This window comes from Protomyctophum bolini (genome assembly GCF_963924005.1).
Source record: "Protomyctophum bolini genome assembly, chromosome: 18".
Lineage (NCBI taxonomy): Eukaryota > Metazoa > Chordata > Actinopteri > Myctophiformes > Myctophidae > Protomyctophum > Protomyctophum bolini.
In genome coordinates, this window is record NC_137879.1 from 28950337 (window position 1) to 28970062 (window position 19726).

At 41.2% G+C, this 19726-nt stretch overlaps 1 long non-coding RNA gene across 1 annotated transcript; it reads left to right on the forward strand.

Annotated features, from left to right (window-relative positions):
* Positions 1-13120: 13120 nt before the first annotated feature.
* On the forward strand, positions 13121-18774 carry LOC308332674. The gene is made up of 3 exons (XR_013965735.1): positions 13121-13291; positions 15836-16164; positions 18501-18774. It is a non-coding gene; the product is annotated as an uncharacterized lncRNA (long non-coding RNA).
* Positions 18775-19726: the final 952 nt, after the last annotated feature.

Consider the following 19726-nt stretch of genomic DNA (forward strand, 5'->3'; position numbering starts at 1 on the left):
ATCTGAAGATACACCAGCGTCTCCATAACGGAGAAAAAACCTTTTGTCTGTAAACAATTTGGCAAGAGCTTCAGTTGGATAGGTAGTCTGAATAAACACCAGCGTGTCCACAGGAGGTGTGGAAAGTAACTAATGACATGTTCTCAAGTACTGTACCTTTTTTTATCCCACGGTTTTTGTAACCCATTTGTTCACCCAGTGTGTGACAGGGTCAGTTTTGATTGGGAGATAACCTGCACCTGCTTGATTGTGTGCACCTGCAATGCAGCAGCATCAGCGGAGGGCAAAGTATTCAACCCACGCACTTAAGTGGAATGTCAGGGTGAGTGTATAGAACTGGACCCAAGTGGAATGTCAGGGTGAGTGTATAGAACTGGACCCAAGCGAGGCAGGCAGGTTGAACTCGCGTCACGCAACACCACTTTATCTACTATAAGTATAGTACAAAGTGTATACTTTGTCCACCACTGCACATATTGATTTAGCCACAGGCTGGTTCCGTTTTGAGGAAGAAGTCTATAGGTTACACAGTCATTTGCAGCCATTTGCCCAGAGGTATAAACACGTTTTTTACAGTGGTAGTTCTCAAACTTTTTAATTCATGGGTTAGGTTCCCCCAACAACTCTGAGAGTATAGAAATGGAACCAAACGGACCAGGAAGGGTCATAACAAATGTGCTTCACTTCACTGGCCGTCTCTCTCTCTCCATTGGGAAACTAACACCAGCTCTTTGAGGGCCAGAGCTGCAGTGAGTGAGATAGCCTGAAGGGATGGCACCTTAGTCCTGACCTTCTGATTGGTTCAGTCGCCGTTTCAGACCCGGAAAAGCCATTTCACCACAACCGTAAAGGTCCATTTGGTTCCCTCCTAACTATCAATCATTTCAAGGACCTCTGGGGTTGCCCCAAACCTCACTTTGACCCCTTTTCCTCTGGTTGGGAACCGGTTCAGTTCATAACCAGTTTTTACTTTAGTCCAATACAAAAAAAGAAAAAAACGTAAAAAGGTCATTACAATTTTGACATATTGCTTATAACAGCTTTAACCCATTTTGACCTGAGATCAGATTCTAAAAATGTCTCCTAAATCCTGATTTTTTTCAAAAATAGCAGACCTACAAGCTCGTAGCTTGTAGATCTGCTATTTTTCAATAGCTAAAGCATAACATAATGCTAACACCAAAAGGTTAAGTAAAAGTAGAAATACTGCAACATTTAGTCTGTTAGAACTAAAAGTGTGGAATTCAAAATGTACTTAAGAAAAAGTACAAAAGTATTGGCTTCAAAATGTACTTACAGTAGGCCTACCAAAAGTAAAAGTACAGTGCAGAATGTCCCCTTTCCAGATGTATAATAATCTTTTGAAAATAGCAAATCTACAAGCTCACAATCCGTCGCATCGCGACACATGGTGAGGTTGTAGATTGGCTATTTTCAAATGCCCAAAATGTATATAGGGCTGAAATGGGTAATGTATGTTTTGTAATAATATTCAAAATCTACAAAGTAACTAAAGTTTTCAAATAAATAGTGTGAGTAAAAGTACAATATTTGCCAGAAGTGAAAGTACTGACATTTTACTGTACTTGTACTGTACCTCAAAATTGTACTTAAGTACAGTAACAGTGTACAGTAAGTATACTAATTAGTTACTTTCCACCACTGATAATAAATATTTAACCAATGAACAGTAAAAGAGCTTGGGACTAAATCATATATCGACTGGATCCATTGGCTCACAGCTTCATTATTGACATTTCATGAAAAGTAAACAGTTTGGACATACGGTACAAAGAGTCCAGGACAGCGATGACACATGAAAAAGTATCCTACACACTTGCATCTGCATGGTAGCATCTATTAGCGAACAAGAAGTGATACATATAGACCAGTTATTACTAGGGATGTATATGTATTTTACTATAGTGATATTACCGTATCGTGATTACCGTATCCCTGGATACTGCAGCAATATTTTTGAGCCCCTGCTATATTCAGCTATTAGTGTAGATTCTCGTTTTACACAAACATTAAATTCCCATTGACAATGAACGAAGAATTCAAGTCATATGTGTCTGAGCAAATATTTGCAAGGCCGGTTCTGCCCACCTAATCAAAAGTTATGGCCTGGGGATCCTTTATTTTTTTGCCTATAAAAAATATCACAAAATATCTGTACCGTTTCTGATTGGGTGGGCACTGCGCAGCATTTTTAGACCCAACAACAGGCCACTGTGTCTAAACACATACCGTCGCACCATGTTGCACAAAAGAAAAAATAACTTGGTCATCTTGGCACATGAGAAATCTATAACAAATACATTAGACATGGATGAATTTGTTACCATTTTTGCCAGGACAAAGAAGACTCATGTTATAGAGATAGATAGATAGAGATTAAAAAAGAAAAAGAAAAAATATATATAAAAAAGAAAAAAGAAATGCAGCCTCAACAGGGCACAAGCCAGATATGATGATTGATAGATAGATAAATAGATAGATAACCTCTCCTGATATGATAGATAGATAACCTGATATGATTGATTGATAGATTTAAAAATATATATATTAAAGAAAGATAAATGCAGCCTCCCCTCAACAGGGAAAAAAAGGGCAGCCTCAACAGGGCAAAAGCCAGATATGATGATTGATAGATAGATAACCTGTTTGATGATTGATTGATTGATAGAAAATTATAAATGCAGCCTCAACAGGGCACAAGCCAGTGTCCTATTTGTGCCGGTCCCAAGCCCGGGTAAATGCAGAGGGTAGTGTCAGGAAGGGCCATTGGGTTAGCATACTGCTGGTAAAAGAAGGAACTGAAATGATGATAGCATAGTTTTCATCATTCATTTTGTAATTTTCACCATACAGTAGGCCTATACGACGTGGTAGGTGAATAGGTAAAAACTCAAAACTCCAATTTTGGAGGTCTGGCTCATGGAGCTGTTCTTTGGGTTGTACAAAGACGCTGTTCATCTCCTGTATGGTTCTCAATGTGTGTCGGAGGTTTATAAACAGTGGTGGAAAAAGTACTCACAATTCCTGCTTAAAGTTGCTATAAGCAATAATATGTCAAAATAATTTGGGAGCGTTTTACTCATTGCTGGCTGTCTGAATACCAAAAAATATGTCATAAAAATGTTGACATATTGTTGCTTATAGCAGCTTTAAGCAGGAATTGTGAGTACTTTTTCCACCACTGTTTATAAAACTCCGACACACATTGAGAACCTAACAGGAGATGAACAGCGTCTTTGTACAACCCAAAGAACAGCTCCATGTCATTTACTCTGATCAAAGCACCTTTTACGCCCCTCTATGCATGAGCATCTGCTAAATTCAATTGCAAAATTTTAAATATTGTCAGGAAAAAAAGCGGAGAAAAGGGAGGCAGGAAAAAAAAGGTATTGGCTGTATAATCAACATAATTGCGGCCTGCCATATGCAGCACATCAGCCTTTATGTGGGTGCCACAACTCGCGCTCGCTTGTGTTGTGTGTGGGAGAACAGAAATGACTGTTTTCATTACATTACTGTGGACGCCAACTTGGGTTCACCCACCTGTCACTTAATTTGATAATATATCAATGCCATAAACACGACAAACCCCTGTGGAGAGGAGAGATTTGAGTGCTGGCTCGTCGTGGTGGTGGGTCACGATAAATTTGTAACACCAACAACAAACCAACCCCAGTACTTGAGTCAAAGTACGACTCAAGTGGAATATTATCTGTCAAATGTGTACGTGAGTTGAAGTACTGGAGTGCTTTCTTTTACAATAATGTAAGTGCAGGCCTTTAAAACTCTGTCTATATTAAAATGTAGACGTTAAAAAATAAACTACTGTACGAGTTTGTTGACACAAATACTCAAGTAAAGTACATGACACTCAAATAATTTACTTAAGTACAGTACTCGAGTAAATATACTCGGTGATATCCAGTTATCCACCCCTGTTGTCTGAAGCTACAGAATACCTCATACAGTATGTCCCAAACTGCTATACTTTACATGATTCAAACAGAACTATAAGTAACAGATCTACAAGCTCCAAAGCTTTCAAGCTTGTGGATTATGCTACTTTTAAATGTTTTTAAATGTTTTAACGACAGCAGCCCAGCGTTATAATGCACACGGCCTGCGGATATAGCAGTGAGCTTGACCACATGCATTTAGCGGCCACTTGCCATTCCTCGCTCTACTCGGCGTGAAGATAATTGGATATAAAACATCAGCAGAATGGCCTGTAGCTTGACTCCCCCTCTGAGGCCCAACAGCACAGCGCATATAGCATCATTAACGCTCATCACAAGCCGTTTCATTGCTGTGGACAGAAAATCCAACCGCTAATGTAATGTATGGCGATGCGATCCTCACTGACACCCAGCCTCATCAGTTTCTCTCCCAGTGGTGGATGGTAAGCAAGTGCATTTATGTATGAGTACGGTACACGCTACGAACTGTGTATGAACTCCACTACGTTTCTTCCTTAAATGTTTATCCCACGATTTTGCAAGGGGCTGGCCTCATGCTTCCTTCTAGGGATGAGGAGTTTGTATAGGTTTCCACTCGACAGTGACCAAATAAGAGTGGAAAGTCAGGGACCGGATTTGAGACACAACATGAGATTTGGTTCTGGTCTGACCGAAGAAGCCTATAACGGCACAAAATATACTTGTATCAAAGTAAAAGTAACAGACAAAGATGATTCCACTGTGGTCCATTGCACTCAATTAATCCGTAAGGATGTACAGTATATTCAATATTATCCCTGTCGGGTAGAATGTCAGGACTTGTCTCAACTAAGCAAAAGCAGCACTCAAAACGCTGTAGTATGATCAAGTATAGGGCGCTGATTTATGGGGAAAAAACAGAAGAAGTTAAAATATGGAGATGAGTGGTTCCTGCCCCACAGCCTACAATAATTTGGTAAAAAAGAAAACATTTCTAGCAGCAAAATATATGTAGAAGAGGATGCTACTACCAAGGCCTCTGAGACGTAAGTGAGTATTAAAATCACACCCGTGTGAAGTGAGTGGTGAAACTCTGCGTGGTGGTCCCCAGGGGGTCACCGGAATTTCCAGATCCACAGGAACGCGCCCAGGGGGCCGGGTTGGTTCCGGGGAGCCGCCCTGCGTCCGAAACGGTTGAGAAATGACAGATTTACAGTGTGGGGTCCCTCTACTGTACTGTACTGTCACTGTACTGTCAGAAATCAACAGTTAATATGCGTGCATGCGTGCGTGCGTGCTAGGCTGCACAACAGTGACACTTGGTGGTGAAAACCAACACTATTTTCGTGCTCGGACACATCCATGCGGACACAACCAGGGACGGACCCTGCAGGGACACACACACATAGCTGTCTATAGGAGTGGTTGCACCACTCAAAAACAAACAAAAAAACAAGCTAAGTAAAAAAACGAAACAAAAAACACCTCAACATTGAACTGAAGCACTATTCACAGTTATCTACGTGGCCATCAGCATGTATAGTGTATATACTGGGTAGCACAGCGCTAGAGCCAATTGCTACCTGTCATCACGTCCCAATAAATGTCAGCGCTCGTATCTCAGGGCTCTGTTATGACTGCATTAATGGAGTCCCCCCTGGCATATAAGAGCCCACTTTATGACAGCACCTCTCCCCCACGGGGATGATCAAGGTCACATCTGCATGCCGCGTCCAAAACACGTATGTACCAAAACCCTTCCTTCTTTTGTAAATCATCATATACAAAGAAGGCCTGAGGAAAAATAGCCGATCCACAAGCTAATTTCTTACTAAGAAATATAAAAAAATGTTGAAATAGGCCTGGGGAATTGGGGATACAGGGTTTTCTGACCGTGATGATCTGCATGTGTGACAGCCATTCACCTGACAGAACTGCCGTATCTCTCTTCAGCTATGCACAGTACACACACACACACACACACACACACACACACACACACACACACACACACACACACACACACACAATTTATTTTCTTGAAATGTAACTTTAGACTTTGGACATACAAGGTTTCCACCAGACAAAGACCATAATATACTGTAGGCCTACAGTAAATCTATGACAGATTTCATGATGTGTTTGTGTGTGTGTGTGTCTGTGTGCGTGTGTGTGTGTGCGTGCATGCGCATCCTCTTGAGTGTGTGGGGCTGTGGGCATGCTTGTTATGGCACTGGGAAACCTGCACGCTCAAATGCATCCAGTAATGTACAGTATGTACTGTATAGTATACTGTGCTGGAAGTGCACTTGATATGACGGGGGATTGTGTGTGTGTGTGTGTGTGTGTGTGTGTGTGTGTGTGTGTGAGCAACAGCAAAGAAGAGTGATGACAACAGGAGAGTGAGTCAACAGAAGGGAGATGAGGAATGGCATGAGTGTGTATAGACCGATTCCGTAGCGGTTTCATGGTCGCAGCCTACGTATTTCCTGTAGGCGGACTCGACGTAGCTGCGGGGTTTAAACCATCACCAGGCGCATCTCTTCCACTAAAGTGAACGGCAGAGTGACTGATGTTAGTTTGCCTCAAACTTTACTCCTTTACCTGCTTTTTTACGAACACTAACATTACAAAGATGTCCAGAACATTGAGATGAACCTGTGTAGTTTATGGCTGCTCCAACAGTAGTGGCAACATAAAAAGAAAGAAAGAACGGAATGTCTAATATCCACCGCGGTGGCTGAGACCAGAGCCATTGAGTAATGGTTGAGACGAAGCAGTGAAAGATACATAACGCCAGTCTTACCCAATACCAAATCTTTCTGTTTTATTAACACAAGGCTGCTGTACTTTATACCTCATACTTTAAATGCTTAGTATGAGGTATGAAATACAGCAGCCTTGTGTTCATAAAACAGAAAGATTGGGTATTGGGTAAGACTGACATTATGTATCTTTCAGGACCTTTCACTGCTTTGTCTCAAACATTACTCAATGGCTCTGGTCTCAGCCACCGCAGCGGATATTTTGACATTCCGTATTTATTTATTTATTTTTTATGTTGCCACTACTGTTGGAGCAGCCATAAACTACACAGGTTCATCTCGATGTTCTGGACATCTTTGTAATGTTAGTGTTCGTAAAAAAGCAGGTAAAAGAGTTGAGGCAAACTAACATCAGTCACTCTGCCGTTCACTGTAGTGGAAGAGATGCGCCTGGTGAGGGTTTAAACCCCGCAGCTACGTCGAGTCCACCTACAGGAAATACATAGGCTGCGACCATGAAACCGCTACGGAATCGGTCTATAGCAATACATGTAGAGTGCAAACGCACACACACGCGTGCATGCACATACACACACACACACACACACACACACACACACACACACACACACACACACACACACACACGCACACACACACACACACACTTAGTCTCACACACACGTCAGCCCGTGAGAGACGCACATCCATCTGTGACAGTGCGGTACACAATGTGCCACGGGCGGAAGCTTATAAACAATCCGACGGCGGTGGGAGGGTGAGCGCCACCCACACGGTTCCAGACCCGCTGGGTTTAACGTAGCTAGGGCTCTTTGTCATCTCTTTCAGAACATAAATATATAACTCATTTTTAGCATTATTGCACAATTCGGGACACGAGAGCCGAGTCAGAGGGTCAGTGGTGGACAAAGTATACTCAACACCCAGTACTCGAGTCAAAGTGTAGATACTGCTGGTCAAATGCTACTCACTTGCAAGTGAACGTTGCTCTGTAAAATGTATACTTGAGTTACCAGAGTACTTGCTTTTAAACATGCTTAAGTGTTCAAAAGTACACGCTGAAAAAATACTTAAGTATTCGCAAATGTAGAAATTACAATGTACAACGAATATCAATAGGCCTAATGTTGAAAAATATAGCCTAGCCGGGGAAATGCATTGTGAAACATTCTCAAGTGCTTAAGTCATAATAAGTGCATGTGTGTCATTGAAATGTACAAATAATCTATAAAAGTACAGATACTCAAGTAAGTGTACTTTGCCACTGGGCACCAGTCGAACCTTTGCAGGCTTTTCCAATATAGAAGTATGCTCTTTGTCTTTATCACAGACAGACAGACAGACAGACAGACAAAAGGGTTTAGCACATTGTGGAGATGTACAGTGTGAATTTCCGACACGTACAGTGTGAATTTCTGTTGGGAGACATATTGATCAGTTTAAATGCACTATCCACCAGAATAATGTGATATTGAGCAGAGCCCATTTATTCTTTATCTAATGCTTTATGTCTCCCAACAGCCACTGCAGCGGATTTCATCACAGAAGAAATAATCAAATGTTCGCCTTCTGTGTCTGTGGCCATATAGTCTGGGAAAGGGACAGTTACTGTTACTGTGTGTGCATGCATGTGTGTGTGCATGCGTGCGTGCATGCATGCATGCGTGCGTGCGTATGTATGTGTGTGTGTGTGTGTGTGTGTGTGTGTTTGACCGCTGGCAGAGTGCATTATGGGAGTGCGGCCGTGCTTTGAGGGAGATGAACAGGTTGTCATGTTGCTGTCAGACACTGAAACGTCTGGGTGAAGAGAGAGAGACAGAGGAGACAGTGGTGGAAAACATTATTTGATTTTCATTCTTAAGCAAAAGTATCAATACTGCATAGAAATACTCTGTTACAAGTAAAAGTCCGGAATTCAAAATGTACTGTAAAAGTACAAAAGTATTGGCATAAAAATGTAGGTAGATTTTTCTTCTTTCTATATGTGTATGTGTCTATGGAGTTAACGTTATTCTAATAGACCCCCAGGTGTGGTTAGAATATTCAAATATATGCCTTCCCTATTTATTTTTGGTTTCGTCCTGAAAGCTGAAAGTTAAAAGGCCCAATCAAAAATACACAATTTTTGTGACATAAGACCCTCATTATCATACAACACGGTGAGGCTTAAATTCAGGTGGAGGGCGCTACGGTGAAAACCAAGTATACTAAATGAACTGGTGGGTGTGCACATGGCCACATCAAAACATACTTTTAACACTTCCTGTACATTTAAAAAAATACTTCAGTTTAGGGGGGAAACAATGATGGCACTCGAACTTCAAAGTACCAAAAGTACTCATTATGCAGAATGTTCCATTTCAAGTTCGCATTGTGAGCTTGTATATGAGCAAATCTACAAAGCAACTACTGTAGTAACTAAAGTTTTCAAAGACATGTAGTGGATCCAAGATGTAGTGGAGTAGAAGGGAAAGTATTGTACATTGGCAATACGCAAGTAAAGTACACTTTAAGTACAGTACTTAAGTAAATTCACTTAATTACTTTCCACCACTGGACAGAGAGACAAAGAGACAGAAACGCAGACAGACAGACAGACAGACAGACAGACAGATGCAGATGTCACGTCAAGTGCCGCTTGAGATTGCAACTCCCATGAATGATAGGGAGAGACACCAACCATCTGGGCTGTGATCACATCAGGCTCTCTGCGTAGCTGTTAGCAGCACAAACCCAATTCCACAGCGTTTTGGCAGCAGCACATATGCATGTTGATATGATCAACTGTGTTGTATCCATCAGTGATTGAAGGTTCAACGTATGCTCAGCGCAAAGTGGTGCTGTAACTTTTTCAGCACTTGACGAAGTGTGACAGTAGTGCAGTATGTGAAAATATAATTAATGCATTCAAAAGAGATGAATAAATGTTTTATGGACCCATAATAGTGATTATTATTTAGGTTAGGTTAGGTTTTGCCATAACCACTTATTTTGCCATAAATCAGGTAGCTTTAAGGTACGGCCATGACAGCACTGGTAGGAAAGAATATATATAATATTAATCATATTCGGATATTCAGTATTCGGTTTTCGGCCAACTGTTTCCTATTCGGTATTCGGTTTCGGCCAAGAATTTCTCTTTCGGTGCATCCCTACAATGTGTCTTGTCTTGTAGATCAGCTAACTGTATTTCCGATGCGGTACACCAGCATGCACCTATTATGTAAGTATAAATGAGGAAGTTCTCACCCTTGACAAGCAACCCATGACACCCTTGACAAGCAACCCTTGACACCCTTGACAAGGAAATCCTTGCTGTGGGACAGAAACCACGCATCTCCATATTCCATCTTTTTTCCAGGTGAAACCTGGCTTATGATCGCTGCTGTTGGCTATGAGGACCTTTGCGCGACCTAGTCCCTTTGCGCGACCTAGTCCTGGTTGGCTGGCCTAAGCCAATGGGAGTCTGACCCCATACTCTGAATGCTTTTGGTCATTTTATACTTCATCATATAGCAGTGTAACGCAAAAGTAGCAATACTGTTATTAGCTGATCTTCGAGCTCACAATGTGTCATGATGCGACTTGTTGTCAATTTTATTGTGTACTTTTGAAACAAAGTTTTAAGAAAAAGAAGGCTTAACCACAATGACAATGACAAGACAAGTATTAACAAGAGCTTGTGACTAGACAATAACTACATTGGAATCATTTAATTTACTGAAAAGTAACATTTTGGACGTATTCGTTTTCCCCCAGACAGCCAGACAGTGGCAGCTGAGTATGTGTCTTGGCGGAGGAGTACTGATAATGAAACAGGAATGCTATTCTCTGCTAAGGATTCTCTGAAAGGACTGCAAGGCATTTTTTCCTTGAGAGGGTTTTAACCCATCAAAACCAGGAAAGCATCAGTGTCATTTTAGATGTTATCATATGTATATGAGTGCGTGTGTCACGATTTTTCAAAAACAGCAGATCAATAAGCTCATAGCGCTGCATTATAAGTTTGTAGCTATTTTTTATTGTGAACATTTGTAGCCTCTTTTTTTTAAGCGACCACTTGAACTAAAACTCAACTCAAATCTTTGCTTCTGTGGGTTCCCAGGAACAAAATATTTTTAGATGGGGGACCAAGGCCAAATGTATGTACCTGTACATAAAATGTGCAAGGGGTACCATGACATGAAAAAGTGATATATTTTCAGAAAACTGTTTAGGATTTAGAAGACATTAGGTAGAATCTGTGTCAGGACTTGATGGCTTATAACATATCTGAAATCGTCTTGTATTTTCTCATGTGCCGCTGCCTGAAAAGCTTCGCCGCTAGTGCTGTGCCGGAAAGAAGATAATGGCCGCTTACTGAATTAGACCAATATTTCTCATAGACGGCATTTCGGTCCTTGAATTAGTTGCCTCTTCTGTGTCCATTAGAGGTAAATGTTGCGCTGCGACCTTCCAGCATCTCTCGGTTTATCAGACCATTGTCATCGCCCCGCTCCGCTCGCTCGGCTGAGCCTCCACATTTAGCTAAAATATCAGCCCAGACGGCCCTCGTTCATAATCATAAGAATTGCCGTATCTCCCTTCCCTTCAATTTCTGCTAGATTAACTTTCTCCAAAAGCCAGACTTTCACAATTTTTGTGAATAAATGAATAAATGAATAAACATATAAATAAATAAATACAATACATATGACACCTGCTTAACGGTATTGGTAGCAGATGATGAAGTCAAATTGTTGAAACTGATTCTGAACTCTCGGATGAGTTGTTTTCTGTTGCAGCAACGCATGACATTTAGTTTGCATTCCTCACGGTTTACGTTGTCATGGTGCGTGCAGTGTAATTTAATTACACCATGTGTTAATAATTAAATTGATTGCGCCTCTGCATTGACAGTGAGTAATACATTTGCATCAACCTACTCAATATTGCGGAGGAGATATGCATCTGGAGTGATTAGCTAGCAGTGAATATTCATCCCTCAAGACACATTTGCTGTTTGCATGAAAATCTCCAGGCCGGGACCCCCCCAAAATAATCACATTTGGAGCTTCAGACCTTCAGCTTCATTGCGGCAAGCTAGTCCAGTGTGTCATTAGTCTCGAAGACCGCAGGTGTTTTGCTTTAGTGTCATTGACACTGTAGCCTCGATCACCATTCAGTGACCGGTATTTGGGGCAGCTGGTATCCCTGCATTCACACATTGTGAGAACCCACTTTGCTGCATAACAGCAACTTTGGAAGAAGACAGCTTCTGCATGGCCTACCCCGCAAGGAGTGATAATAAACATCTATGCAACCAGAGCTATGAAAACAAGTAGGCTATTATTTTAAATCTGGCGAAGAACCGTGACAATGTTTAGAGATATTTGTCGGGACTCGATCGGGACACGGAGGTTCTCAGACAAACCGGGAGGTCTGGTCACTCGGTAACAAGACAACTCACCCCGTTTCTGTCGGTCACCCTATACTACACTGTATCTCTGCCTTCTATGTCCCTCTGTAAGAGCAACTGCTAAATGCCTTAATAGCATTTTCTTCCCTTTATTGTAAGAATCAATAAGGCTGTGTGATCATTTGTTTTTATTAACCACTAAACCGTAGGCTACTGTATATATTTTGTTGACCAGGGTATTCCAGGGGTCTACAAAGCAGTAAACAAACCAACATCTGCACATTTCTACAGTTACAATTTAATGACTTGTAAAACCTTTTTAATACCAAATTGGCCAAATATTACATAAGAAAGAGGCAAACATTGTGAAAAAAGCCAATCTACAGTACAAGCTCACAACGCCTCTCACCCTACAGGGCGGCGCCACATTCAATATCTGTTCAGTGTTGACTTCCTCCCTATGCTACTGCAGGTGTAATGCAGTTAATCAGCAGTGTTGCCAGATTTTGTAAAAAAAACCAGCGGCCAGGTCTATGAAAACAGGCCCAAAAGAAGTGAGTAAGCGACTTTAAGCATTTTGAAAATAGCAGCTCTACCAGCTCACTACGCATCATGTAAATCTGTGGATTTTCAAAAATATAAATAAAAGGGAAATATTTTGAATATTATGTTAGCAACACTAATCTTATGGGTTCCTGACACAAAATGTTTTCACTTTTCAGATAAAAATACACCTTAATCTTGGGGGGGTTCCTTGACAGGAAAAAGAGTGTGACCCACCGGTTTAAAGAACATTAAGAGCTGAATTGCTTCCTTGAAGCAAGCCTACACTTTATAAACAAGCCCAATTAAGTCGCTTATTATAAGCACACATGGCAACATTGGTACTCCCTAACTCCCCCCCTTACTCCCCTAACTGGCCACACCCACGGTGGAATAAGGTGAATGGTGACAAACTAGTCAAACCTGTTGACAGACACTCACTGACTCAAGGACTTACAGAAAGTGTTGTTTCCTGCTCTGAGTAGCAGTGTGCATGTAGATCTTTCTGAGTGTGTGTGTGTGTGTGTGCACTCCACCAAGGACCGGCAGACGCCAGCAGAAAGTGAAGAGATTCAACGAGACAGACAGAGACAACTTTGAAACGGAAGGTACAAACCATTATTCCTCTCTTGATCTCTCTCTCTCTCTCTCTCTCTCTCTCTCTCCCCCCCTGGTCCTAATGGCCTGCCTTTTCCAAGTCACTTTGATGATGGAGGAGGGTGATGGAATTTCATTACTTATGATTGAAAAGCGATGGGCTTCTGAAAGGGGAGTTGAGATGGAAAGGTGCTCTCAAAATGCCAGTATACTATACCCCCGCCAGATGCCAAGCAATCTAATTTGCTGTCATTGGTAATAAATGCGGGAGAGGCCTCTCTGGGTGGAACAGATAAGACGCTGTTTCAACCGTGCAGGGTTATCACTTAACGTCTGATAATGTTGATTAGGAACAATCGCATATGCAACAGTTAAAGCAGGGGACCGTAACTCCCTGGTGGGACAAATAATCACAGGGAGTGGAAGAGTTGTTAATCCGTCAGATCGGTGGGACTTTACGTGATAAGGTGACAATATGAAGCACTCGAGCTTAGCGTGTTAATGCCTAATGCTCAGAGCACTAGTATTAATCCCAGCTGTGTGCTGTTGAATGAAACTCGATCATAGGCAGGTTTCATGCATGACGAGTGTCCTATCCCTCTGTGTTTGTTTCCAAGGGAGTAAGGGACACATGTGTTCCATTTCTATGGCTTGATTTATTCTAATCGTATGGCATACATTAGGAGCACACAGGAGTAACATTGTTTGGTTCCTCAACATTGTGGCAAGCAATGAATGACAAGTACATGAGACGTGTTAAATAACAGCAGCAATATAAGGAAGAACATTTGTCATGCATTAGTCATGGCACACTTTGAGGTGCATGACTGTTACAGTATGTGCAATTGTGCATGGATGGTTCCTGCCTCTAAATGCTCTGCATATAGTGTGCACATTAGTTTAGTGTTATAGGTGAAAATGGTGTTAAAGGAGTAGTTTGCCCCAAACATTACTTATTTTCTATCAATTATACACACCCCATGAAACCTTGAATTCAGCGAGACTTTTAAAAAATGTTGTCACTATGAGTGAATAATAATTTTGATGACCTTACCGAGACTCCTACTGACCAGCCACTTGGTCATCAAATTATTAGCTGCAGGAATGTGACAAAAACAAGACCCGTAGTGGTCCATTTGTTTCCATTTGTACTCTCTCACAGTTACAGACACCAGTGAGATGGTCCCTGAACCCTAAGCAGTGACTTAAAGGGGCATTCCACTCATTTTCATAACATTTTACTATGTCACTAATATACCTTAGAGCTGTTGTGTGAAAATAATCAAAGTCCCTCCATTCTGTGTTTCCTAGAACTGGAGGTCTAAAAAAAAATCATTAACATGGTGAAACACATCTTCATGACATCATCAAGATGTGATTAACCATGTTAATGATTTGTTTTCAGACCTCCAGAATGGGGAAACACAGAATGGGGGGGACTTTTTTTTTAATTATTTCCACACAACAGCTCTAAGGTATATTAGTGACATAGTAAAATGTTGAAAATGAGTGGTATTCCCCTTTAACCCTTACTGGTTGCTTCCATTCTCCTCAACCTGTTTTGTGTCAATATAAGATGACACACGATCCTCCCGTCAGGCCAGTGTCTGAAGCTGGTATGCATGCCTGAGGTTTGGCCTACATTCTGGAACAGGTGTTCACCTGAACACGCCCCAGTGAAAGTCAATGGGGCACATCGTTCCCAAAGGACAATTGACACAAATAAAAACAAGTCCCGTGCCTTTCCAACGCGAGAGACTAAATTGTTGTCACCATAAACGATGCAATGCTTGTCACGTGTGAGGGAACAGGAGATGCATGACCTTTTCATATTGATACCTGCACATCATTTGTTTAACTTTGCATTATTTCCTTACGACAAACGGCACAAATAAAGGATCTACAAGCTCACAATTTTGTTTGCTTTGTGACCAATTGTTTGAACGTTTGAGGGCATTTTGGATATTCTGGTCTGGGGAAATGTTTTCACCTATATATATATATATATATATATATATGAGACAAAAAAGGGACTCCTGCACATCCAAAAAGACCCGTAGGAGGTGCAAGTCTAGTTAGCAGGCATAGACATCAATAAAGAGAAAAACCTTCCAAGGAAGGGACTGCACACTCCAGGGAACAGAAGGTTTTTCTCTTTTTTGATATATATATATATATATATATATATATATATATATATATATATATATATATATATATATATAAAAAAAATAAGGAAGCCAGAGCTAAAGGTGTTGAATTTGTTTCTTTTGCACTAAAGGGAATAATCTGATATTTCAGTTTGTTTTGTAAATAAATAAATGAACAAATAATTGCCCAAAATAGGGACGCCTTGATGTGTCTTTCAGGTGTTTGTGTGTGCAGTGCACTAGTGTTTGCCATTGCCTTTCAAAATAAAGATGCGAAAGGTCACACGGGACATTACTCTGGCCTGGGCCTTGTTAGCAGGGAAACATGACATGTAAACAATGCTCGCAGACTTGGATATCATTCAGCTGTTCCACATACTCATACCATGTTTTCCCATCTCCCAGACACCCTGACCCGTCCAACCTCCAAGCCCAGCTCATTCCACCGCCTTCATCTTCGAAACACCCTCCTCACCCCAACCAACTAAAACCAAACCAAACCATGGGCCGGGGTGCCAGCGAGGAATGGAATGAGAAGCACGCGGACACAATACAGAGTCAGCCGCAGACGGAGCACAAAGCCGCCACGACGGCGAGTGAGGCGGACTCGCAGGGCGGCTGCATGAAGTGCTGCATGCAGACCAAGAACTGTCTGATGAGCGGGGAGTGTGGCCGGTGCCTGCAGATCGCTAGCGTGGTGTCATTCTGCGGCATGTGCATTCGCATGTGGATGTGTAAGTGAAGTGCAGGCAATTCATCCTCATCTGTTTGTTTTTTGAGTGGTGCAACCACTCCAAGGAACAGCAATGTCCGTGTTCACCTATGTGTCTGCCTATGTGACGTTAATGAGCACCAGTATGACTATTAGCACCAGGGGCGAGAGAGAGAGAGAGAGAGAGACTCAGTTCACATGGGTGTGATTTCTTTTTTAAAGTGAAAGCAGAGGCTTATGTAAGATTATATAGCATGTCGCCACTGTCGGGCGGTTTGCTTGTGTATGTATGTGTACGTATTTAGCTGCAACACCTAAAGTGGCCAGTAGAGCACGCACACGCACACATACACACAGGCCAGGGAGGAGTACAGTACAGCATTTCTTCTTAGATCTACAAGCTCACAACGTTGAGAGAAACAAGTTTCAATGTCTTCATCGTTAGGCTAACAGCTGTCTTCATCAGTATAGTATGTCAAACCCACAGATGTTAGTTCATTTCCAAAGTGATCAAATTATTTTGTGCAATTAATGGTCATCTAGATCACGATAAAAAGGTGAGTATGTGAATACCAATCATGGTACCAATGATATTTCAGGATATTGTTTACTAATGAATTACATTGTTTCGGTAGTTTGGTGTTTAAACTTTAGCATTCCTACTTAATCTAGTGTAAACTCTAAAAAACTATCCTCTCTCTCTCTCTCAATTCAATGCAATTTAAATAAAGGTGAAGTAAAACTAAAATGCACTAAACCGCTGCGAGTCGGAAAATCGTCTTAACGCACCCCTCACCAACCTTAATCCAGTCGGACCAATGCTATGTCTAACCAAAGTATGCCTCCCCCGACAGTATCTGCGTGAAGTAGGCGACGCTTTTTTTAGGAGACTGGAAGCAGGTTGGAGTCTCTATTCTTTCCAATGGAAGAGTGAACGTGAACACAGCTTCTGAATCATTCATATTAGTTAGTCAGCCACACAAAATTCCCAAGATTTTCATACTAAAATGGCTTTTTTCAGAGCGGCCAAACGGAAGAAAATCAACTTCATGATCAACCTTTCTCTGTCCCAGCAACATGCTCTATATAGTTTCTTTGTTTCCTACATTTAGTTTTTGATCATTATTTAAAGATATTTTCAAAAAACATTGACATTCCAAAAAAAAGCTAAACATTTCATCAATTAATAACGAATACAATTATTTTTTTCATTAATTTCATGAAGACAAAGGTGAAAGTAGACCATCTACAAACTCACAACGTTGCACAAAGCGACTAGTCTGGGTCCCGGGCAAACGTCTAATTATTATTTTTGGGTCTTGAGTTCAAGTGTTTGGCTACCACTGCTAGGTTTCCAGTCAGACGCCAGTGCCCACTTAGGAGACCATTAGTTTGTAGGATCTGTGTGCCATGGCGCCATAGTGGCTCCAATTGGGATGGTGCATCTTCATAAAGTAACCATCTTTGATATCGGCCAGACTGACCTATCAGTGTGGTTGTGTTAAAATGCCCTTATAGTTGTGGACTGACTCCTGTTGCACAACATGCACAACACTAAGTGAGGCTACTGATCCGTGACAAAATGAAAGGTGTGTGTGTGTGTGTGTGTGTGTGTGTGTGTGTGTGTGTGTGTGTGCTCCCCTCTGTGCACGACTTTCATCGAATGTCAATATATCCACCCAAATAGGAATATTTATTCCACTTTGACTGAAGAGAGAGTTGAGATGAATTCATTATTCCAAACATGCTTCAGTTTTCATCTCTTCAAAACCGTGTTGGCCATCTGTTGCCTCAACAGGGAACACAAACTATATGTCGATGCCATTGCTCATTTCCAGTGGTGGGAGAAACACTCACATTTTCTCATTAAGAAAAAAAAGAGTATCAATACTGCCATGCACAAACACGAAGGTAAAAGTTCTGGCAATGAAAATGTACTTCAGTAAAAGTACAAAAGTAAAAGTAGGCTACTCCAGAATGTCCCATTTCACAAGTTCCCAAATGTATACAAATGTTTTGAAAATAGCAGATCTACAAGCTCACAATGTGTTGCTTTGTGCCGTATTGTGAGCTTGTAGATCTGCAATTTTCAAATAACCAATGCATGTTTTGTAATAATAATCAAAATCTACAAAGTCAAATGATTGTAGTGGAATAAAAAAATACAATATCTGCCTGTAAGATGAGATGTAGGGGAGTAGAAGTACAAATATTGAAACTTGGAAATACTCCAGTGAAATCCTCAAGTGTACTCAAGTATTACATATTTACTTTACAAGACTGCAAACTGTGCCATCGCTCATTTCCACTAGCACCTGACTATTTTCTAATATCTCTCTCTCTCTCTCTCACACACAGAGTCTAACCTTGGACACGATGATCTTAAAAGTCTTGATTCCTGACGCCTGCTCTCTCTCCCACACCCAAATCTGTGCTGCTCTGGCATTTTAATGCATGCACCTCTCATGCGTCTTTAACATAGACTACAGTTAAGCGCTCTCTCTCTCTCTCTCTCTCTCACTCTCATATATATGTATATACACTGTATATGTCTGCTTATGTGGACGAGAGAAAATGTTGAGGATGTGATGTTATCTTGTGTTAATTATTAGATGTTTAAATAAATATATTAATTGTTCAGCCCTGTTTCTGTTCATTGCTTCACAAGTAAATGTGACTTTACTAAAAGTACACTACGTTAGTTCCATTGATCCAGGCCAGCACACAATCGATTGATTGATCATTAAAATAAACATAATATGCTCTGTAAGTGGTCAGATGGGTGGGCCACGAGCACTTTTGAGACAACGCAAATGGCCGCTGATCCAGAAAAGGGATCACTGGGCTATACAGGATGTGTAGTGAAATACATTTTATTTTAATGCCACCAATGACTCAAAATTCCTGCCACAAAAACTCATGGCATGCAGTCCTAAAACTCTGGAATGAGTTTGGCAGCAAACAGTCAGTACAGTATAGTGTTCTTTAAAATGAGTGCTTATATAAGTTCATATCTGTCCGTTCCAGTGGGGTGAGGGTGAGCTTATGGAGCAGAGGCCATATGGCATTGTGAGAGTCTGGCACACAATTAAGATCGCTCCTGCATGGCTGGGAATTCTTCAAAAGGAAATAATGAACAATGCGGTCTCGCAGATATAACCCTCCATTTTCATTCTCATCACCTATGGATAAGGGTAGAAGTAGAAAGAAATATATGGTTTGCAGCCCCCGGTATTGGCTGTGAAAACTGAAGTGATTTAATTATGGGAGAAAACGTCCTAATTATTATCACAGTATTGGTCCTGATGAGATTAAAAAGGGTGAAGAGGGGGGGGAAAGTATGTTGTCAGTCACTGTCGAGTGGAAACCTTGTATGTCCAAAACTGTTACTGTATATAGTATACAAGCTATAGTTGGTCATAAAACCCACAGACTTAACCACTTTCACTTTCATCTTCAAACATTTTCTAGTGAAACTAGATCCACTAGCTGGGCTCGTCTATTTTCACTGCGTGTGTTTCACTGTTGCATGACAATATAGGCTATATGGCATTTATTTACCAAAAATACGGAGATACAGTATG